This window comes from Pygoscelis adeliae, unplaced genomic scaffold, assembly GCF_000699105.1.
Source record: "Pygoscelis adeliae isolate BGI_AS28 unplaced genomic scaffold, ASM69910v1 Scaffold38, whole genome shotgun sequence".
In the NCBI taxonomy this organism is placed as follows: domain Eukaryota; kingdom Metazoa; phylum Chordata; class Aves; order Sphenisciformes; family Spheniscidae; genus Pygoscelis; species Pygoscelis adeliae.
Genome location: NW_008825614.1, coordinates 7,516,071 through 7,540,068, shown reverse-complemented (window position 1 = coordinate 7,540,068; position 23,998 = coordinate 7,516,071). Strand labels below are relative to the sequence as shown.

Sequence of the window (23,998 nt, the reverse complement as noted above, 5' to 3'; positions counted from 1 at the left end):
ACCACCAGAATTCTACTGGGGAAAACAGATAAATAAAAGCAGAAATCCACTCCAACCATTTAAAATAATGTTCATCACTTCGTTATTTTATGCATTCAAAGCTACTTTTAGACTTGCAATTGTGGCCATAAAACATCATGTTCATGGCGCTGAATCAAAAAACAAAACAAAATCCCAAATTGGTAAACAAATTCAAGAAAAACGTGGATAAAATGGTGTTCACTGTAGGCTGAAAGAGGTTATGCCACATCTTTGCATGGAGCAATAAACTCGGGGCCAAAATACAAAACTGAAGATAGGAGGCTGTACTGGAAAGGCTGACAACACGGGTACCACAAAACACACCTTACACACATGTATTACCAGGCTTGGAACAAAAGGAGAAAGCTTTTGCTGTGTTCAGAGCAGTTTTAGTGCAAACCCATGAAGCTCCTAAGCACAACACTTTCCGTTTCTTCTCTTCCTTACCATCTCTCTCCTTTCACAGAGCAGAAATCTGGCAATATATCCCATGGAGTAGGACAATTCTGCAGCCTCAAGATCTGTAGAGGACCACCAATGTATCCTAAACTGAAGCTGCCTGTTTGGCAGTAAGGAAACCAGATTTTTCTGCTAGCAGAAGCTCAGGTGAAGCCGCGACCAAGCCAGCAAGGGTCCAGTCTTAAACTCTTATTAAACACACAGGTTTGCCTGTGAATACAGAATGGCTGTATATGTTGAGATTTTAATTAAATGTTAACGTCTGTATCATTGCAATTTATTAGGTAGTCTAATAAACCACAGCGTAACTTATTCACAGAATTGGGCTCAGCAACCTGCTCAGAAGCCTACCAAAAGCAAGGAGAGTGGCTGGGTGCTCAGCAAACCTCTCAACTTCTGTTACGGCAAAACACGTTAAAGCAAAGAAAGAGGAAAATTTTGGTAACTCTCCCGGGAAGTTTCATTTCTTTGGAACATTACAAAAACCAGAGGAGAGAGACACCCCTTTTTAAGCCTAACGAAGAAAGCAACAGTTACCAGCCTAACTGGTAGCCGACCTTTACCAATTGTTTGCAGGAGATGTGATGAGGTGAGAAACTCTAGAAGCCTCTCCAGTATGTCAGGTAACACACTGCATTATTTACATAGTCCAAGCAGTGTTGTTTGTCTTTGACTTCAAAACAATTTGTGCACCCTTATTAGAGTTTAATAATAAATCCACAGTTCCCCTCCGTTTGCCAGGATGAAATAAAGACTGCTAAAATAAAGGAAGGATGCACATGGGAGACACACAGGGAAAAGACAACAGAAAAACCTTTTGGTACATCAAGATCATATTCTGGAGGAAACAAGTTTATTTTCCCAGGAGGCTCAAAACACTGCTGTTAGTGTCATGCCATGCCAAAAAAAAGCCCAAACATAAACCAGCTACTTCAGGCTGCCCACCTAGGACACAGACCTATGAAATACATGAATTATGTCAGTGGATTACACCAAACACACCCTGTGTGCAAAAACTTCCTGCAAGCTTCTAGGAATTGTTTTAAAACTAGATGAATGAAGAAATGGGCCAAGGAGAAGTAAGTGACAGCTTTTAACTAGGGTGTTTCTAGAAAAAAGACCAAATCTAATACTGTCTTTCACAGCTCTGGAGCACTGAAATCTAATTTAATGCAAAAAAAAATGCTGGTGATGTCTATTTGTAGTCAAATTTCTTACGAGACATAAAAAGAAAAGATATGAAAGAGCACTAAATACGCCCTTCATAACCAGAAGTGGAGAGATGCCTTGTTGTTTTGAAGGAGGGCAATATTGGCCTGATGAAGACAAGTATTTAAAAAAAGTTTCTATTGGATTTAAATTAAAAGAACAGTTTTCCTCAGAAACAATCAATAGACCTAGAGATGCAAAACTGACGTCTGTTTTGTTAAAATGCAGACATCCTCAGGAGGTTAAGTAATTCTGCAAGGTCTCACACATTCCTAGCACACGATTTAAATGGAATATTTAAGTCAACTTAAGAATACATACAAAAACCACACATATAAGTGACTACCATCTTTATAACTTTAAGCTTTACCCCTTTCTAGCATATGGAAACATCCACTATAGGCATTTTGTTTCTACTGCTAATATTACTATTACAGTTGCAAGTTTGATCAAAACAATTTACAGGCTTAGCATGACAAGACAGGCTTACTAAATGAGCTTTCAACCTACTGGTCTGAAAAATACTCTTCCCATGAAGACAAAAGCACAGTAGCCAGCACATTACTGAAAGTCTAACTCGAGTCTAAAAATTATCAAGTTAGAATGTATTTACAGAAATGTGAATTTAAAACGTATTTACATTTTAACCAGAAAAAGTAACGGTCTGCTTGTCCAATGATCCTTTCAAGCTTTAAGCTCTACAATTACTATGAGGTTTTTTTGGCCCCTCCAATCACAGGCTTAAATTTAATTAAGATAAATTTGATTTACTGGCCCTCTAGGAATTGGACAAATGTAACTAATATATTAGGCTGAAAATTCAATCTTTGATTAACGGGCAACTCCATGGGGACCCTCAAGTCCTTAAAAAAGTTAATCCTCATATAAGTGTTGTGGCTTCAAACTCTGGGCTCTTCAGTGAGAGCATGCTAAACTCTTTTCCCACCCAAAGGAAAACAAAGATGTGGCAATTCTCCGCAAAGAATTAACAGAATAACACTGTTGCTGGACATACAGTGAAAAGATTCTTTGTCTTGAAAGGCATAAATGCATCATGAGATGGCAAGGCTACCTGCCAATTTATTAAGTTCCTTCAGAAGAATGATGCTCAAGCCAGGATTTTGAAGTTCTAAATCTTTCCTTGTAGGAAATTAATGTAGATGCAGGATGACTTCGAGGACAGCAGCAGAATGAAGATAAAGTCTGTGCACATCATCTTCTACTTGAGACTAAGGTAGCTGTTCCACTGAGAGATGACACATTCCACCTACAATGTAAAAACGCTTAATAGCGTTGTCTGTAATAGCTTTAATTTTATCATCTATAGCATTTATAAATTAACGCAGCAAATATTTGCTTAGTAGCAATGCTGGGCCAGTGACTTCACAAGATCCCCCGATCTACCCTTGTGAAAGTAGTAAGGTTAATATACTCCACAGTCTGTAGAGCAAACAACATTAGAACAAATTCTCTAGGGAAAACTAGGCAGGAAGATGCTATATTTATAGAAATGGGAGTTTAAGTCACTTGGTTCATTTTTTTAACCACTCATTATTTATACCGATACCGGCAATGGTGGGATGGCTGCTGAAGAGACCAAGAAAAAAAGTTTTGACCACGGTGTTGTCAACATGCAGCTGAGAATTTAAATACCTCCTCCCTGTTCCTGCAGTGAGTAGCAATAGCATGGCAAAGTTTTGTCCCCAAACTGCTACTGATTTACATGATACTGCCAGAAATGAAGACTGCTTTCAGTGGGCAAAACCAAACACAGTGGGCACAGATGGATTAAAAAAAGAAATGCTTATTACCAAGCTGCAAAAATACTGCAGCAACAGGAAAATGAGAATATTATGTTTAATTACCTGTCTTCCTGAGGGAAGTAAAGATGTTTTGCATACAAGACTTACTCAGAGACATAACAATTCACAGAATTAAAAACATGACATATTTTTCAGTCTAACTCTTCTCTAGGTACTTGAAGTGCATTTTTGTTTGCACTACAACCACACAATGCTGATACAACAAAGAGCCTGTCAGCCCTCTAAATCATATTTTTAAGTTCCAGTGAGACATGATTATGCGTTATTCAGGTTACATGTGGATTCTTCTTGACAGTGTGAAAGCTGGCAGTCCTCTAGCCAGGCAAAGAAAATAATAATTTCCCCATGTATCAATGCTTAGACAGGTCCTAAAAATCTAACTTTAGCTTGGCATATCGTTTTCTAGAAATCTGCAAATCCTTTGTGATTTGACAGTTTCCGGTATTATTTTCACTGTGAATCTCCTTGCAAAACCAGGGCTGAAAAATCACATTCCTCTGTCACAGCCCAACGGAGAACTTCTCGTCTGAGCCACGAAGCCCAGCTGAGCACTTCCCAGCACAAGCACTGGGACACAGCAGCAGATGCAGGAGCTCTCTGCTTAGCTTGTACCCAACAAGGCAGAAAAGATTAATATTAAAGATTCTGTACTTCTTAATTTTTCCCTTTGTAAGGTGTTACAAACCCCATGTTTGGGGGGTTATGTTCCATTATGTTCCAGGTTAAGCAAGACTGCAGAACAAGGAGGGGGGTTGGGCAAAAGTTTCCCACTAAATCTGCATGAGGGAAGGGAAATATCTATGGCCTTACAGAGTTATTCTCAATCAGTGTCCCGGGGGTATAAACTATACCTGTTCTACCTAACTGAATGGTTACTTGCATTCAAGTCAGGACTGAGATGCAAAGCATCAACAGACTTCTAATTATAACTATGTAAAATATTACTCCACTCCCAACTATCAAAGATCATAAAAGAGAAGAAAAAAGAACTGTGGACATGCACAATAACTCCTCCTCCTCCACCTCCAGGAAAGGCAGAAAGCTGACTATGAGCTTTGTTTTTTGAAATACTTTCCATTTACCTCCTCTTCAGGGACACTGACAGAGAAAACAAATTACCTGTGGCTTCCAAGTTGGTAACAGAATTGGTCTGCAAACATGTCTCAACATAAGGCCTCAAGTCACCACCTAAATTTCTTTGTATCTCTAGCCTTGAGCAAGTTCAACTTGTTTACTAAAACTGGCTCAAAAAAACCCACAACAAAACAAAACAAAAATAACCCCCAAAATTTGCAGAGGAATATTCTCCAAGGGCAAAGAGGAACTGGCAGTATTAGTTGAGAACTAGATTCCCCACTGTGCTTCTGGGAGGAAAAAAAAAAAGAAAATCACCTCACAATATCCTGGCAAATGGAAGCTATGAAGTTTTCTACTCCCTGAACTAGGAAAATGGCCTCTTACTTATCACAAAGTCACAGAAACCCCACCATGAGCAGGGCCCAAAGGCAGTTTGGGCTCAAGAAAGATCCATCCGTTCTTTATTTTTTAACCCATAGGTGCCACAGCCATCACTCAATGCTGCAAATAAACTGATGATGAGAAGTAGGCAAGAGGAAGCTACAGCTGGAACTGAATAAATATTTACAGATGTCCCAACATACCTAGCAAAAAGCCTACAAAAGTTGAATGTAGCAAGCTAGCAGGATCTGACCACGGTGAGCAAAACTCCTACAAAGAATTTTTGGCATTATCAATTAGTCCGGGCGCATCTCGACCAAATGCGCATCAGCAATGGAGGTTGCTGTCCCTTCCAGCCTCTCTTCTCGCTCACCCAAATGTACTCCAGAACGCGAGACCCACTGCTGTCTACAAACAGCTCACAGATGGTGCTAAACCCCTCAGCTAGATTGTAAAGAAACCCAAACCCAACATGATAATTCAATCCAGCTGCAAGCTCAGAGAGGCACCCAGCCCATCATCTGCGATACAGCCCGTGCTCTGCTCTGTCGAGTGCTTGGGGGCACTGACAGGGTTGGCCCACAGCCCTACCACAGAATGAGTGGTAAAACATCACCCAAAATAAGAGAGAACATCTTACACAGAAGAAAAAAAGAGAGCAGCCGTCACATTCTTGCATGTGGGAGATCCCTGCATCTTAAAAACCAAGCCTCTTTTGATTAGAGCTTGGCAAAAAAGCATAAAAATCAAAGTGGAGGGAATTATTCTTACTAGGTAATGCAAAAATATTTACACAATGGTTCCTAACAGTTCATCCCCACCAAGATTTCCTCCTTTCCTTTAAGTGCATATGCAGCCCCTTTTACTTCTGTTACCTTCTTAGGAAAGGGGTGATGAAAAGGAGCTGCTTGAACCACCCTGGACAAGGTCCAGCCTCCAGGGCACTAACTCTGAAGGGAGCTCTTACCCGTGCGGCGCTTCAGAAGGAAGCAACGCCTCGGCAGGGCACAGGACGCCAGCTGGCGTCTCCCTGCTTTTAAAGCATGGGGAAGAGAAAGTGACTTTCAGTAGCAGGACCCCAGCGGTGCAGACCGTGCCCACCCAGCCCCTGCGCCTGATCGGCACCCCAGCTCCTGGGGTGTCCCCTTCCCACAGCCACTGCGCTGACAGGGGGAGAGCCGTACCACCAGAGCCCAACAGCTCAGGCCAGCGCCTGCATTGCCGCCTCCCCGCACCCGGGAAGCGCCAGAGCAGCATCTCCAGTCGCTCACTCAACACTGAGTGAGGAGGAAGGCATGCACAAATGGGATGCAGCACAGGGGGGCAGAGACAGAATGAGGAATTACTTTTTCTTAGTACACCAGATGGGAGGTTTTTTTATTGGACTTCACAGACTTCACAGATTTCAAGAGGACTGCTAGAAAGTTAAATGAAATGTGCACACCTAACTCAAGTCCCAAATGGGATATATAGTGCCCAGTTACCATAGCAACTTCCCTTTCAAGTTCCAGGACAAATCAGATTTCTGATGCTGTACACTACTGCAATTGTGAGAACAAAATGGACTAGATAACTATTGATATATCATTATTTCAAGTGCCTGAAAAAAGCAAAGCTAAATAAATAAAATTATTCCATTTAAGATCAGAAAAACACTTTTTTTCCCCAGGAGGTCAAGGTCAAACCCTATGTACAACAGATATTCAAAAGCGAGAACCCAATGAGTTGTGAAAAAAATCATCAGGGAGAACAGGATGGTCCCCATGAGCCGGTAATTTGACATATAGCACACCTCAATTAGATGAAAGCATATCCTTTTAAAACATTATTTAGCATAAGAGTTGTAAAAATGTGTAATGCCTAGTGCAATACCTCAAAGGCTGATCAGGTAAGATCTTTCTTTAAGATCAGGTTACTACTTCATGCAGGAAAGATGACTTTACTTGGAAGAGATCTCTCATTCGCTGATTAGCATTACTGCTTTAATAAGGGAATATTTCCATTTTAATCTGAGCCAAAGTCTCACCACTGTGTTACAGAAATGAATTTTGTTATTGGAAGTAGCATCCTCTTCCAAATCAGTGGGCTGCAGACTACTCGCTACAATGAAAATGGCTTTCCTTTATAAGCATTTCTGCAAATACCCAGCTTGGTTATTTATACTGTGCCTTTTGGAAATTCCTCATACATTTTTAGAATGGGTTCATAATTTCCTTTTATTCAATGTTCAAACCCGATGTGAAGGGATTCTATTAATTGTTCAGAAGCATCCTCATTTTACTGATGGATGAAACTTTATACTATTCCTTTAAATACGGTTGCAATACTGAAGTGTAGCACCAGCAAAAGAGCCGGCAAAGTTTGCCTTCCTTTGGGATAAATGGGAAAAAAATTATATCTAGCTATCATCACAGAGAAAAAAAGCTGATATTCCTGTAAACTATGATTCATTGAGTTTTTTGGTTTTGTTTTTAATTTATGAGTAAAGGAATCTTAACAGCCTTTATTTTCTTCAGGAAGTTTAAGGGTTGCAAAACTTCCTTTTCCTCCCAATATTATTATCTGTCAAGAGAAGAAAGAGCCTGCAAGCCGTTGCATTGGAGGTTGGCAGAACTGTAAGCTTACCTTAAAAAGGCTGGTAGTTAAGCCGACAGTCACAACTCTTAGTTTGTTACAGAGAAATAAATGGGTTATTGAGAGGTAGCATGGAAGTCACAAACCTGTTAGAAACATCTAGTTTGTCCTAACCATTCCCATCACCCTGAAAGTCACCTTTGCACTATCAGCCATCAGCTTCGGACAAGATCATTGTATTACTGCTGCAGTCTGAACTCTATTTAGGGATAAAGAAAAAGGTTAAAACAAGATCCATTTATAACTGTATCATTTCAGTTCTGTTTACCAACTGACGAGGTAAGCATTTCAAAGTGCATGTTCCCTATAGGTTGCAGAAATGTTAAGCAGTGACTTAACTACATGACAGCATCAGAATTAAGACACATCTACAACTTGGTGAGAGAAGGGAGGAGAAAAAAAAAAAAACAAGAAAGGAGAAATTGAAAATCACACTTTGTCAGGTCAGTTTTACAGTTTCTGAAATGCCAGTTGTTCATTTTAGCACACCACTAGTCTCAAACGATGAAGGTACTGTCAATCAAGATACTCCTATTACAAGCAAGCTCTGGGCTTGTATTTAGGCATGGGAGTGAGAGACGAGGTAGGGGAAAATAATCGCTGTTCTGGGAATACATTTAGACATAAGAGAGTAGAAGAATAATGAAGAAATTATATGGGTTTGCACACTACCACCTTGTAAGAAGAGCAGTGGCAGAGTTATGTTAAGGGCCAGTTACAGCTCAAGTCACCCGGGGACTCCTTTTGTCTCTTTCTGCTCTTCTGGCTCACAGCCCTTTTAGATGAGAAAAGCAACCGTGTGCCAGCGGTGCTCACGTGGCCTGAGTGCTTCAGGTGCTTTAAAGACAGATGGAGGGTCGTGGCCTTCATTCTCTAGGTCTGTATTTTTAAGAATCATTTTGCATACCTTCAGCATGTGCATGGACTCTCAAGAGCCATTACAGAGGCGCAACTTTCAGTCAGAGCTTTGCATCTGCCCTCTTAAAAATCTAATTTCTCAAATGCTCGTTGTCCCCTCCCCAAAATGAGTATTCCCAACTTAGGTTCCTCTTGAGAGCAAAATTTAGTGTCTTCCATAGCATAGTCTTCAGCTAAAGCACTGTATCCTTCTATTAAACTTTTATCTTAACACAGTATTTTCTTGAATTGTCCAAAAATGCCTAACCTGCTTTTAGCAACCTGTAGGCAAAGCGCCCAACACCTCTTTGAGTTACAATGCAGCTTTTGCCCCTAATTGTCCAAGCTCTCATGACTACCGTCACCTCTTCCTCTACTCTTGGGAACAACATTTTAATTTGAATGCTGGTGCCTTGTGTTTCATCCCTTTTAGATGAACCAGCATATCCATGTCCAGCACTAATAAGTTTAAATGAGCAGTGACAGTTTCCAGTCATGCAGAAACATAGGCAGACTCAGATGTCATTCTCTCAAATCAGTTACCATTTTGAGAGAGCATCACAGTCAAATTGCCAAAATACATATCTGTTTTTAAATGACTCATTAAAATCCAGGGCAGATCAAAGGGCCTGATAGCAAAAGGATTATTAGAAAAAAAAAACAAAAAACACCATATTTAGCATGTTAGCTAACATGTTAGAATCCCCAAGAAGATAAGGTAATTTTAGTTTCAAACAAAAGTACTTGTCTTTGTGAGAAAAGACAACTTATTATTAATTCAAGATAAAATCACGGTACTGGAGGTGAGCCAGTTTATTGTTTTCACATGACTTAGCAGACAAAACTCAAGATAACAGAAGAATTCCAGGGCTTTGCAAAAAAGGGATAAAAGCTACAAGCTCTGGTCTTCCAAGTGGCAGCACTGACATTCCCTACTCCAGACCTCTTGTTTGCTACTGCTGTCATAGCCCCACCTGATATCGTGGCTGGGGATTTAATTTTCCAGGGTCATTGGGACAGTCATTTTGGTCTTCACTGTCTGGTAGCTAACAATACAGGTCTGCAGCCAGTGCAAAAGATCTGGAGACTGTAAAAATATATGGAAACAAAAACGGTTTCTTTTGCTCCATCCATACAGTGGATGCTATGAAAAACACAGGGTTCATAAGCAAGAAAATTAGTGGTGTACTTCCCATTGAACTGTTAGCCTTTACAGGGTTAAGTCTAGATAGAGAAAGAATTGAGTGAAAACACATTGAAGTACCTCATGGCAGGGGAGCCTGGAGGCTCTCCTAACTCTCAACAGACACACACTGAAGTTTTTACAGAAGTGAAATGATGTCCCATACATTACCACCAGCCCATTCTGCTCATTCCCCAGTCAACAAGCCCCCACTTCTTCATCTTCACATCTCTTACCACTGCTAGTACACCTACCTCTACGGTGCCAGTACTGAAATCATGACAGCTGATTCTTCAGCCTAGCAAGCAACTGGAAATTGAGATGATTTGAATGGAGAAGAGCTTAGACAAGTTTACAGTAAAACTTGCTTAGTTTTGTTTGAGGCAATACTGAATAGTAAAACTGAGGATGAGCTGCCATATTTCACTCAATAGCTTCTGAAATTCTAAATAGGCAACCTTGCACGCAAGAGATCTCAGCTATTTATAAAATGAACAGCTCCAAACCCAAGATGTTAATCCTCGTGTTTACTTCACCAGGGTGCAGGAAGTGCCCAAACTATGTTATTTGTCACTAAGCACTCACATCAATCTCTGAATTTCCACCTCTCATCTGAAACGTACAGCTGAACAGAGTAAAATCAGGATCAACCTATATGAAAAAATGCATTGCAGCACTTTCAGCCTCTCCTCACTATATAGTCTAAAGATGGTAGCATTTTAAGAGTTCTTTGTAGTTCATAGCCCAGCGACATACCAATGAGACGGAGTAATTCCTGAGGACTGCAGAAGAACATTAAGGAACATTAAAGAGAGACAAGGGAGACCATTAGGTAGTTTTAGATCCCCTCTCTCTCTCTTTTTCTTAAAAAAAGCCCTTTCATCTCAGATAAACAGAGAGGTTTTCTTGGTTTATTTGCTTTTATGTCTGGAGTTAGACATTGCCCAGCAAAGTTTTCATGAAAACATAGCACTCGTTTAAAATAGTACACAATTCAAACAAAAGAAGTGTCTCACACTAAGATGAATACACAAAAAAAATAACAAGAATGGCGACAAATGCTTTTAAATTGTTTCCAAATTAAGTTTCTATTACTAAAACAAGCACACGAATTTTCTTGGGGTTTTGGTTTTTTGTTGTACATTGTTTTTTTTAATTTGAGATTTTGAGCCTCAATCTCACAAGCATTTAAGTTAAACAACAGGCAGAGACACACGTTATCCCATTACTATCAGTGGAACAAATAAGTATTTATAGACCAAGATTTTGATCCTGCATCAACCCTCTCCCCCGCAGCTGAGGGCAGCTCCTTCACAAACACCGCTACCAAGCTTTATCAGTGAACGTTTCCAACAACAGGGCTGAAGAATACCTTCAAACCGGTCAAGGTAGGTCTTAGGCAATTCTCGGTAAGTTTTGAAACAAAAGATTTCCATTCACTACATCCAGTGAAGGGGGAGAAGACTTTTTGCTCAGCCACAAACATTTGAGTACTACTGTACACCAGAGACTACGCTCCATCAGATTCACAGAACGTGAATTGTATCATTGTCTGGAACATATCAACTGCTGAAGACATATGTACATAACCAGATGTGGTTTTCCTAGGCAAGACACTAGAGCTAGATGGAAAAAAAATACCCAACTGTTGTAAAATTGGAAAGAAACTGAAAAACTATCTGCGCAGAATACGTACATATATTGTCTTAAAGGCATAAATGAGAAAAAGCAAGAGAGGGCAGAAGCCTTGCCTTTTTTTTTCCCTGCCAGAGCAATGACTCAGTGCATTTCTAGAAGCTCTAGGGGGAATATGTGTCCAGAATGGAGAGTACACATTTAGACCGAGAATGCTAATCACATATGGTTTCTAATCAGGGAGTGCAACACCACCATCCCAATGCCTAGGAAAAAAAGTTTCTGTACAACAAAAATGACCCCAAGCTCCAGATCTGCATCATTTTTAAGGTCAGTTGATCCCTGAAGGCATCACAGGGTAAGAACAGGGGAATACTTGGAAGTCTCTGTTATTTTATGTCATCATGGCAACAACACTGCCTCAGAATATTTCCTCATTACTGGAAGCAAGAGTCCCATGTAGAGAAGGCATGCAGGGAGCACATAAAGAGCAAGGTCATCTGTAAAATTGCTATGCACTTTTTTTTACGTCCTAAAGAAGTCACTGCACTAAAGCTCTGTGAGGGAGGTTTTAAGACCAAGGAGGACTTGCATCACTTGTGACATGTTCCCACACAGTCTTGTGGATTCAATTTACTAAATTGCCTGAAGTGACATCTGCAAACCTTGTTCAGTAGCAGCCATAAGGGAGACACGGCCATGGAGCGGAAGTGTTATTGGCTGGCATTATTGGGAGTACTAGCACAGCATGCATCTGGACATTCCAGTTGGTATACAACACCATCTCCATGGTCTAGGCAGTAGGAAGGCCCTGAGACTCTCAAATGTCAAGGTGAACCTCTACAAGAGCCTCCACAACACTTCCATGGACTTCTCCCACAGGGTAATATAGCCTTTAACTGTTAGAAACTGTTTTGCAATCAAGTGTCTCAGTCTGCCATGTGAGCCAAAAATGATTATGCAGAGAAGTATATAGTGGTTCAGAAAGTGATCTGAGTTTATACAATTTATACAGTGAAGCATGAAGAGAAAGTAGTACAGACTCTAGGATTATCTGCTTTTAGCTTATGAGGTTTGGGGGTAAAGATCTATATGCAGAGGAGAAAATCTGTACTGCATTTGCTATGTGCCAAAATATATATATAAACACAAACAACAGTATCTAGAGGGTAGCACCACACAATTCAAACACAGAACCATTAAAAATTCACTACTGAACTTAGTGAAAAATGCCAATGTTTGCCAGAGGCAGGCAGTTTAAATTATTGTGTCTATCATGGACAGAGAGGAAGGACAAGAAATCTTGTTTTATATTTTTCTACCAGAAAGAGAAGGGCAGAAACTCTCCTCCTTCATACACTCTGGAGGTCAAACTAGATGATGTAATGATCCCTTGTAGCTTTAAACAGGTTTTATAGATTATCTGACTTAAAAATAGACACAATGTTTAAATAATAAAATTCTCTTGAAATTGAGTGCCTAGTACAACAAGCCTCCAGTCACTGGCTAAGATCTGGAGGAGCTATGACCGTATGAATATTTGTAATAAACCAAAGGGAAAATCTTAGGTAGGTATTCTGAAATTGAAATTTTATCCCACTGACTCTATCTGCCTGAAAAGCAAACAATATATACTATCGTCTATATAGTCTGCTTTAGCTAGGTGCAGATCTCCCGAAAAGCGTGCAAACGGAGGATGTGTCTGCGGTGCAGACACCGTACCCAGGTTCGGGTACTGGACCCAGTCTAGCCATGGCAGCAAGGACCTCCGTCCTCAGCCAAGAGGCGTGGAGTCCACTGTGTCCCATGCAACTGTAGCCTGGTTCCTGGTACTGGGAGAGTACAGTTAAAATCGGCTTGGATATGCCTGCACTGTCCTGACATCTCTGCTGTAGGCACTCCTCTGAGTAACTTAATTCAAAGCCTGTTACCATACAATAATTGCCAGAGGTCACGCTGTCACGGTTCAGATGAGGACCTGAATTCATTAAGTGAACCAATGTATGTGTTGCCTTTTTTCTTCCTTTTCAAGTACAAGGCCAAAGGAGGAAGTACAGGAGAAATGTGTTGTCATCTCATCAATGGAGTTGCTTCTTGTCAACTACACCGTTGTTCAACTTGTCACAAGCACAAGCAAAACAATACACACAGCAAACCCCACCGACTTGTATGAACGGCCTGGAAGTCCACTGGAAATCACTTAATTTCGTGAGCCAGTGAGTACGCAAGCAATAGGAATCAGATTACTTTGCTCATATGTTTTGACAACGGCAATTTCGTTTTATTTATTATGATAATTCATAAAGCACCATCAAATACAGTGCAGAATCTCTTATAAAAATAATTACAGTCTAGTCATGCTAGATCTCATTGAAGCACACCATTAATTCCTTGACAGTTAGGGAACGAGCCAAATACTTTGTGCAAATGAAGGATTAACAAGGTTTCAACACACACATTTCCTTGCACTTAAAATGTGCAAGGAGCAAACCTTATTAAAACAGCATTTCATATTATACTTTAAAATGATGGCCCCTTAGGTAGATTTTCTGTACTTCAACAGATAGCTATTATACTACTGTATGTTACAGTCTAGGATAACAGAAAAAGAAATTCCTATCAAATTGCTGTACGGCTATCTGCAGGGAGCATAGAATAGTTGCTCTTTCCTACAGCCCTCAAGAAAACCCAGACTCTTAGTCAAAATGAGGTGTCACCAGTCTCACACCATGAAGAGAGAACAGCTGTAATACAACGCAATGAATTGTCTTCCACTTTGCTACTGAAAATATTCTGAGCAGCTAAAGCAACGTTTTCTGAACCTACCGTCCAGTATTTGGGACATCTCCATATGGGCCTCAGGGTTATATTGCCTACCTCTGTGTGTTTAAACTGCTTCCATTTCTAGGCAGAAGGACTTTGTGGTTGTACACTTTATGGTTGTTCTTAAAACAGGATTTCCCTAAAATTAAAAAATAAAAAAAGAAGGCTGGTGCCTTTTCTTCTTACTGTTTAATGACGTTCAAAGCTGCCTGAAAATTTGCTTACAAATAAAGGACTGAATCAGTTCCCTGCTTTGCATCGTTTCTGTTTTAGAAGTCCTTGCAGTGCAGCCACTATGGAATCATGCTGCCCATGATCCAGATTCGCGTGATCTCTCTAACGTGTTAATTGATTCAGGTCTTCATAATTAGAACTGATCCAGAAGCTATTAGGAAACATCCCTAGCAATTTAAAGAAGCATTATACTAGATATTAAGGTACGATTAGAAACAGATCACTTGTTATAGGCAGCTTGACAGCCCAACTTAGTAAACTAGAACCCCCTAAAAATCATCAGAAATATCTAACAACAATATTCAAATCGAGCTCTCATAACGAGCAATTCAGCGTTGCGTTCTTCCAAACTTTTCCATCTTATCTCAGATGTTTACAGTAAAAAGAACAGAGAAGTTTTCTTCAAAGCACAATGATTATCAATCCTCTCCAACATTCCAGCAGCACAATATTCTTCTTATAATGTGACCGAGTAACCCCCTCAGATCCTCAGGAGACGTTAGCAAAATAATTGCTCCTCCTCAGTGTTCCTTTGTTATTACTTTGTTTTTTTCTTACCCTTATTACTTCAGGCAGAAATGACTTGGAGATATTATCATCAATTTACCAAAACAGAATTCCCCTGCATTTATTTTCTTTTAGGTTAAAGTTTTACAATTAAATTGTACATTAGAGCTAAATCTAATGATTCTCTACCTGGCTAAAACCGACTGGCCCACTAAGTCTTCAGTTTAATTTTTCCCCCTCTCTCATTCTGCTAACTAGAAGAGAAATTAATCTACCTTCAAGCCTGTTGGAATCAATCTTCTTTTCTCTTTCTCACAATTTATAAGTCAGAGGCTTAAAAAGTGTTCATATCCTCTTTTAACAAGCTGGTTATGCGAGATAAGCGCAAGAACATTAATAAAAATAGCTCAGCATTAACTCATGGATGTTTTACAAAAGTAGACCTAAAAAAAAAATAATCCTAAAGGCTAATTGTGATTTATACCACGTCTCTTTTCCTATACTACCAATTATCAATCATCTCTAAAAGATCCCTTCTTTTACATGCCAGTGTCACGGATGCAACTGCTGCCAGCTCATCCCTAATCAGGTGAGACACTGCACAGCACAGACCACCCCCCAGTTAGGCCTGTGGCTTGTAAAGACGGGCATACTGCAGAAGTTTTATTCTTTACTTTTTTTTTTTTTTCATTCTTTCACAATTATTTCATACCTGGAAGCACAGCTTCTCTCATCTGCACTCTCCCACACATTGTACCTCACTATGGTCTGAACCATCACTTTTACCACCACCCTGAATGTCTCCAGTGTTCACGAAAACTGTATCTAGAGCAACAATAATACAACCATCAGCACTGAAACTTTTATTATTGTAATTACAACAAAGCAGCTGGTGGTAATAATAATAATAATATTTAGCATTTATATGGTGCTTCATATCTTCAAAAGGCTGTCTAAACATTTGCTAAATAAGCCTCACAGAACTCCTGAGAGACAGATACATTTTCTGTTTTATAAATAGGAAAACTGAGGCAAAGAGACAAAATGGCTGTCTCCAAGATCAAGATCTTTAGATGATTTTAAAAAAGGGAATGGAGATCTCTTCGGACAATAAGAACTTCCAGAGTTATAAAAGTACGGCTTAAAATACTCAAAGAATCCGACGGGACATTAACTCTCACGCTCTGCGCATCCGCCCCCTCCAAAAAAGTCAATAAACACTTTCCCGGGGAAGATTAAGTTCACTGCTGCCCACTGCTCTAAGCTACTTGCCACTGTGGACCACAAAACACTGGACTGCACAGGCCAGTAGAACCATCTCATCTGCCAAACCTCCAACCTGGAAGTCCAAGCCCCTCTGAAGGAGTCAAACCGTTTATAAACTGCACAAAACTGTGACTTCAATCGGTCACCGCCAAGACTGGGCCTCAACAGCAGCTTGCTTCTCCTCCAGGGCTGTATTCTGCTCTGTCACTATTTAAGAAACATATGAACACTTCTTTTTCCTTGCATGTCAACATTTAGCTTTAATATAAAAACTGAGAAAAACTTTAAATTCTAAGTAGAAAAGAACAAATGCCACCACGTATTGAAGGCACTTCCGAGAATATTTTACATTCATATTCAGTAAGACATTGATTGAACAGACTTTTTGTGTGTCTATTAGACACCCTACTCACACAGAGAAAACAAATGCCTACACACACTCTAACACCTACTATTCAGGTCTTGAGCTCTAGAACTGCTTGAAGTGAGCTTAAAATTATTGCCTAGACAAAATACACAGCGTTAAACCTTTAGAGAAGACATTACTTTTAAAGTCCTATCCCACAAAGACTTGACTACCCATGTAATTTTACATACGAACTGTCCCACTGAGATCAATGGACCAAAATGCATTTCAGAAGACACTGGAATAAATACTAATGACACAAAAAGGAAAAAAGAGTTGATTTGTGAGAAAGGAAAAACTTTACTGCAAGAAGTGGCATGAAGTGCATTCTGCGAAGCTGGAGATCATAGAATCATAGAATCATTAAGGTTGGAAGAGACCTCCAAGATCATCGAGTCCAACCGTCAACCCAACAACACCATGCCCACTAAACCATGTCCCTAAGCGCCTCATCTACACGTCTTTTAAATACTTCCAGGGATGGTGACTCAACCACTGCCCTGGGCAGCCTGTTCCAATGTTCAAGCCTGTAGCGCTGCATGGGGCTGTTGTGGTCCAAGTGCAGGACCCGGCACTTGGCCTTGTTGAATCTCATACAGTTGGCCTTGGCCCATCGATCCAGCCTGTCCAGGTCCCTCTGCAGAGCCTTCCTACCCTCGAGCAGATCAACACTGCCGCCCAACTTGGTGTCGTCTGCAAACTTACTGAGGGTGCACTCAGATGGACCACTATGCGCAACCGAAGAGTGAAGCAAAACAAAAAGAGTAGGGGAAACTTAGGGAATAAATAAAGGAGGAGAAAAAAATAAAACAGGAGATTAAAGTTGTATCGAGACTCAAGAGCAGGATGGACCAGAATATGGAAGACAGTGGAGAAACATGGCTCAGGCAAGCGGAGAAGGAAGGAAAACATTAAGAGCTAACCCAGGGGCCAGGTTGAGCAAGGAGAAGAGCTGAGACCAAAGCTGAAGGCACGGCTCAAAACACAGCAGTGCTTTAGCACAGGAGCAGCCATAAGAAGGGAAACAGTGACTGCAACGGAGAAGTTGTGTTTGTTTCTCAGCAGCGGTAGGACATTCGTCACACAGGGGTGATTTACATAATGGACACCAAGGTACAAAGTCCAGATTCCTCACTCTGTCCTGCCCTCTGTACGTGAGATAGCACTAAGAGGCTAATTACCAGTTAGCCCGGATTTATTAGCCATAACAATGTTTGCAACTAAAATAGGAACAGACTCCACCCTCCTACCTCCCAGACCTCTGCCCTCACCCCTGGACAATTCTTTATCCCTAAATACAGGAAGAGAAGGAGACGGAAGAGAAGAAACATTACACTAAGGTTGCGAGAGCATGGGAAGAATTGCAAAGCAATAAATAACGCTAGAAGTGGAGAAGAGAGTAAGTAATTCCACTTCGGGAAAAGCGAGCCTGAGACGACACTGAAGTGAAAGAAGAAGAAAAATGTATATTTAAATACATAGCCTGCCACCCAGTTCTGAATGTGAAACATAGATGTATATTTATCTCTCCAACTGAAGGCAGTATAATGCACTCACTGGCTTCTCAAGACATGTTGTGCAAAGCTGTAAATTACTTTAGAGGCACATCTATAAATGGATGACTTCTCCATGCCATTTTAAAAATGGCACGGAAGATCATCAAGCTGAATTTTATTACAACTTGATATCACAAACTCCTCGTGATGTAACTCAATTTCATTGCATAGTCCTTGCTATACCATTGTCATATGCGCTCAGTCACAGTGAAGAACTCAACACACAAGATGAATGTCTCACTCTTTGTACAAAGGTTTCACATTCACATGCTCTGAGTAATAGAACTGCACGTTCAAAATATTCTTATGATGTACACTGGGATTCCCAAAGGCACTGAACTCTTACCAAATCCCTGTATCAACCAGACACCTCACTCCCTGAAACACCAAGTGTTAAATCCCTTATGGATTAGAAAAAGAAAGCTTTCTCAAGGCTAATTACTCCAAATTATATTTTACACTGGAAACAAAGAGATCTTTGACTCAGGAAATAGAGAAGACGACACCCCAGACACACTGTGGAAGGAAGCAAGCAAAAAGAGCAGTGGCATCGGAAGAAGGAAGAGTACATCAGAACGAAGAGCAGAGTCCTCAGTCTTCATGAAAGGAGCATTCAGAGGGCTGAATTAACATTAAGCCCTCTCAACCACCCCAGAATGAAAGAAAGTGCTTATCAACCAAAGTTCACGTTTCAGGTGAAACACAAGTCACTAGGAGCATTAAGCGAACAAATCGCAGCAACATCAAATTCTACCTAAAGTTAAAACATTGATAAAATTGGGATAATCTTGTATCTCACCAGGCATCTGCAAGTATCGAAGAGCGAACGGACTTCTGTGATCTCATGTATTTCTCATGGTTTTTAGGCCAAGTTTTGGGCAGCTGATTTGGGGGGGTATGTCAAATAACGTTTCCCTTTCCTAATGAGTCTGGACCTATACTAACAAACAGCCAAAAGGTACTGCTAACATCTGACTTTCAGCTTCTCTTTGCACTTGAGCCAATTTCTGGAAGGCAAGGGGGAGGAGAAGGGAGTACTGATGGGAGAAGCAGCAAGCCTAGTGCCTGCTTTTCTACTTGGTCGAATCTTTAAAAATGCTTTTACATGCAGGAGCAGAAATCAAAATAATACACACAAGACCCCATGAGTCATCCCTGTATTTTCCCGTTACAAGCACTCCTGAGCTACAGACAATAAGGCTCACAGTGATACTTTTGCAGTAGGTTAAGTCTGAAGCATCCAGCAGCCACAGCAAATTCCAGCCCCCTGCCCCAAGAACCAGCTACGCCAGCTTCACAGTTAAGTCAGCTGAATACAGCTCCTCTGTGCTCATGGAAGGCTTGAAAGAAGTCAGATATTCCCTTACCTGCAGTAGTAATCTATAAAATCCAGAAAATCCAGAAATGGTAACATTTGGGATTATTAAAAGACAAATCCTCTGTCTCACGTAAAACCAATGCATTCTTGAAAAGAAAAAAAAAAGTTATCTGTACAAAGCCTACTTTAAGTTACTGAACATCCATAATAGCTACCCTCACTCAACAGATACCATTTTTAAAACAGTGAGTTTCTCCTAAATATTCTGTTGAAATACTCAAAGGTTTCCCAGTATTAGAGGACAACGGGTTCATCATTTCGCAACCCAGGGTTTTATAGCAGGTTTTTTTTTCCTCTGTAGTTTATAGAGAACACAGCAATATCCATGGTTGGTCAAAATGCCAGCTTGAGTGAAGCTTTAAGAACAAATGCAAGTAGAATCCCCTGTCACAGCGTCAGTAATGAAGATACCTGTTATGCGTCAGAAAACAACAGAAACCCCCACAGAAATGGATAACTTAAGGAGAGATGTACAAATTCCACAGAAAATACTAACCCTGCACCATTGAAGCTAGAGACATCTGCTAACTTCATCTATCCAGAATGCATAAGGTTGCTGAAGTCTATTCAGAAATAATGCAAAGAAAGTAATTTGTAATTTACTATTTCCACTTTAGATCTCAATCCTGTGGAGATTCACAGCGTGAGTAACTTTAATTACCTAGACAGTGGCATAGAGAGGGGAGGGAAGAAAGGACTGTAAGTGTTCAACCAGTAGCATTCAAGGCCCTGAGTTGGCTAATATTTAAAAATTTTACTAAAACTGACATTACAGAATAAAATCTAAGGCACGTGCTAGTGATTGTCACATCACATGGTCACAGCTCAAAATGAAAAGAGGTCCTCAAAAGCTAATGCTAACAACGTTTTCCTTTGTAACTGATTCATTTTTTTATCCCCCCAGTGTCCATGACATGCAATTAAAAAAAAAAACCAAAATAAACCCCAAAAAATCTCTCCCCACAAAACAGATGTGAAGGTTGCTTCTTCCCACATCACCATGGTCTTTCCAAGAAGGCTGTGACTAACCTCACCAGGCAACAAGCAGAATCATGTAGGATCTCTGAGTATCAAACGCTATAAAAGACACCTTGTCTTAGCTTTCCGTTTTCAGTGAATAAAGAGCTCTGCTTTGTAAACAGTTATGCAAATGCCTTTCTACACACACACCAAATAGTCTCACTGACTTAGATGAAACTTTAAATGACTTTACACCTAAGTTCATCTGTAGGCACAAAAGGGAGACACCCAGCAGTCACTCAGGACTGCAGTAACAGCTGAAGCTCCCGGCAAAATGTAAAATTCAGATGACAGCTATCATCTAGCTTGAGACCTAGGGTGGGAAACTGAAATTTCTAGGTATCAGGGTTAAATCAAGATCTGTACGAAACTATGAGAAAATTGGTGTGTTGGATGAATAAATCGATGGATGAATCAGAGTCTAACTCTGTGGTTGAGATAAAATGGCAGCAGCTACAGCTTTCCCTGAAAGCAAGAATTCTAGTTTCTGGTAACGCAAAGCATTTAATATTGGAAAAACAAGAGAACTAGCACTGAAAACAAGAAATTAGCTTCTTAGTCCTGTTTTTTTTTCCCCCAATGTGAAAATTCATTATATATATATATATAACTGCACTGTTAGTTTAGTTACCAATGGTATTTTTAGTGACTTACGGTTTTAGCAGGAATTGTGCAAGTATGGCCCTACTATGAGGAAAAAGGGTATTTCAGGCATCATGCTGCTCTCTCTACCACAAAACAAATACTGAGGCTTCAAAATCAGTTAAAAGTATCTAGTCACGAGGTGTTGATTAGGCTCCTTGGGAACCCAGCTCAGGACTAGAACGATGAAAACTCTCAATCCCTATGGACAAAGGGGACACAGAACCAGGTGCTGTTAAGTGAGAAAGCAAGAAGAAATCCTGGTTTCAAAGGAAATGTGAGAAACAGAGCTACGCACATGCAGAAAACACACACACAAGCAAAGCACCTTTCCAATTCTCTTTGAGTGGAGATATTAGGATCGGGCCACGCACACCGTACCATAGGCGATGCAGCTCCGAGGTGTTAAGCGTCTTTTCTTTCTGGCCACAAGCCCCACAGCAGAGAGAGAAGAGTCTGGAGGGGTCACAGACCAAAGGGCTCCATTTTTCTCTCTGGCACAGCTGAAAGCTGTGTCTTCAAGAAAATCTCGTACCTTTGACCAGTCATTCACCGTTCAAGCAGACGGAGTGATGCAGGAATTGTAATTAGGAGTATAAGAGCAACAAGTGCTAGACACTGAAATCAAAGTTCGCAAGCACTTCAGTCCTCAGTGCGTGGACTTGAAGTCTTCCATTATCTCACTGCAGTAGCAGAAGAGAAAAGTTCTTCTATATTTAATCTATTTTGACCCTCAGGGCACCAATTATTTGACTTCAGATGTTTAGATTTTAATAAGCTTTCACCTGCAGGGGAAAAAAAAATGCAGCAGTTAATGTGACTGATTTGCCATTTACAGCTAGGCTATGGACAGAAAGAAAATCAATCATATTTCACGAATTTAGTTGTCACCAAGTGCAAAACTTCTGCATTTTTTTTCTGTCTGTGCATTTCACAGCAGAAGTAAGTATCTTTAGATCAATCGTGCCCTCTCTATTATCACTATATATAACCTAGCACCTAATCACTACTGGGTGTTGCTGCTTGTGGGGTGTTAGCTCTCTCCAATTAAATCTAATGGGATACTTTGGCTGCTTTCAAAATTACACGCAATCAGAAACATTCATCCTGAGCTATGAGAAGGCGTAACTCGATACTGCAGCCATTATGAGTATGTGACAATACAAGCCAGCTGGACAACTGAAGTCCAAAGCCACTTGTATTTCCACAGCCTCCCTCAGTAAAAGCAAGCAGCAGCCCCAACCTGCTTCTGTGGAGCCCTGAGCACAGTATCGCATTACCTGACAATACCCATATGCTAATAATGCTACGCTCACTGTGAATCAAGATGAGATACGCTCCATCTCCCTTACACCTTGGAAACCCTGTAAGCTCTTTGCAGTCCCCACAGCCCACTGGGAGGAAACGACCAACCCATTTCAGGCCCGGCCCAGGAGAGGACCACTTCTCAGCGGCCGCAGGTTGCAGCATTTCCATGGAAAGGAGACCAGTTACACAATGCCGATTCAGAATTTCCGGTTGCTAACAACAAAAAAGGACATTTTTATGTTCTCCCATGTAAGCAATTTTTGTAGCTGACATATAGACATTGCACAATCACAAACGAGAAGAAAGATGGTCAATAGGAAGGGAGGAGGACCACATTTTTGATGATGGAGAGACACAATTAAAATATGGTCTACACTGCAAAGACACACCAGAGCCGTCATTTAGTTAATACTTCAGCAGACACAACACAGAGCAGTAATACTTTTATCTTCAGTACTTCACTTTAAGTAAACAAAGCAGACTCCACCAAAGGTCATACTGCTACATGTCTATAACTCGGCGGGGTACAAGCCCCACGAGCCAGGCAAAGCACAGTTTTTGGGTGGGAGGATTGGTTCCCAAAAGACATCCTCAAGAAAAACTTGTTCCACCCTTCTTTTATTGCCTGCAACTAGCTGGCTTGAAACTAGGTGGAACCTGCAATGTCTCACTTTTCATGGATACAACCCAGACCTACTGAAGTTATGAGGGGGGGGGGAGGGGGTAGGAGCACCTTAGATCATGCCACAAAATGCCACAAACCTGTTTTCCACTGTGTGCCCAGGTTGTCCTTCATGCACTGGCACGATGCGTAAGGGAGCGCGTGTCATGGCGATGAGGGGGGCAGAAAGAGGAAGAACGCCAGGGAAAGTTAGCAGAGAGAGGGAAAGGGCTGAACAGCGGAGGAGAAGGAAGACAGCCGGGCAGAGCACCAAAGAAACACGGGCACGCAACAGGATTATCCCACCCGACAGCTGCCCTTCGCCATCTACCACCAATACACGCCACCTTTGGAAAAGCCAGCTTAACCGCCGGGGAAAAAATGCCACAATAAGGAGAGAAAGCCAAGTCACCTGGTAGGAGGTGAGGCAGGAGGAGGAGGAGGAGGAGGAGGAGGAGGAGGAGGTTTACAGGGGACTCGCGAAACGCAAAGGTACTATGAGCAGCTCCCCGGAGCTGGGCTGAAATATGGGAGTTGTTCAAAGTGATCGTAAGCGTTCACCAAAAAAAAAAAAAAAAAGAAGGAAAAAAGCCCCACACAAAACCTACCAAGACTCCAAAGCAAAATCCTTCCCCGAAGAAGTAGGTGTATCTAAACCGCCTTTGGAAGGAGTCAGCTACGAGAACAAAAGTCTCCCGTCCTCACTCGAAATCACGGATGAAATCTCCCAGCTGTTTATGTTGTTTCCATCTGGCACCACATTCCTCCTGACCCTGACAACTTACACGTGGCTTTCTCTCAGCACAGGGGAATAGTCCCATGCACAGATACTATCGGTATGCTTACAGGTAGCCAAAGTCCTGACGCTACGCTGTCGC

At 41.0% G+C, this 23,998-nt stretch overlaps 1 protein-coding gene across 1 annotated transcript in view; it reads right to left on the bottom strand.

Moving 5' to 3' along the window:
* Window positions 1-23,794, bottom strand: part of EPS8 (epidermal growth factor receptor pathway substrate 8) — a 142,828-nt gene extending 119,034 nt beyond the window's left edge. Inside the window, exon 1 of the mRNA XM_009332850.1 lies at window positions 23,729-23,794. The gene's annotated coding sequence lies outside the window, so the exon portion shown is untranslated. The remainder of the gene's footprint in view (window positions 1-23,728) is intronic.
* Window positions 23,795-23,998: the final 204 nt, after the last annotated feature.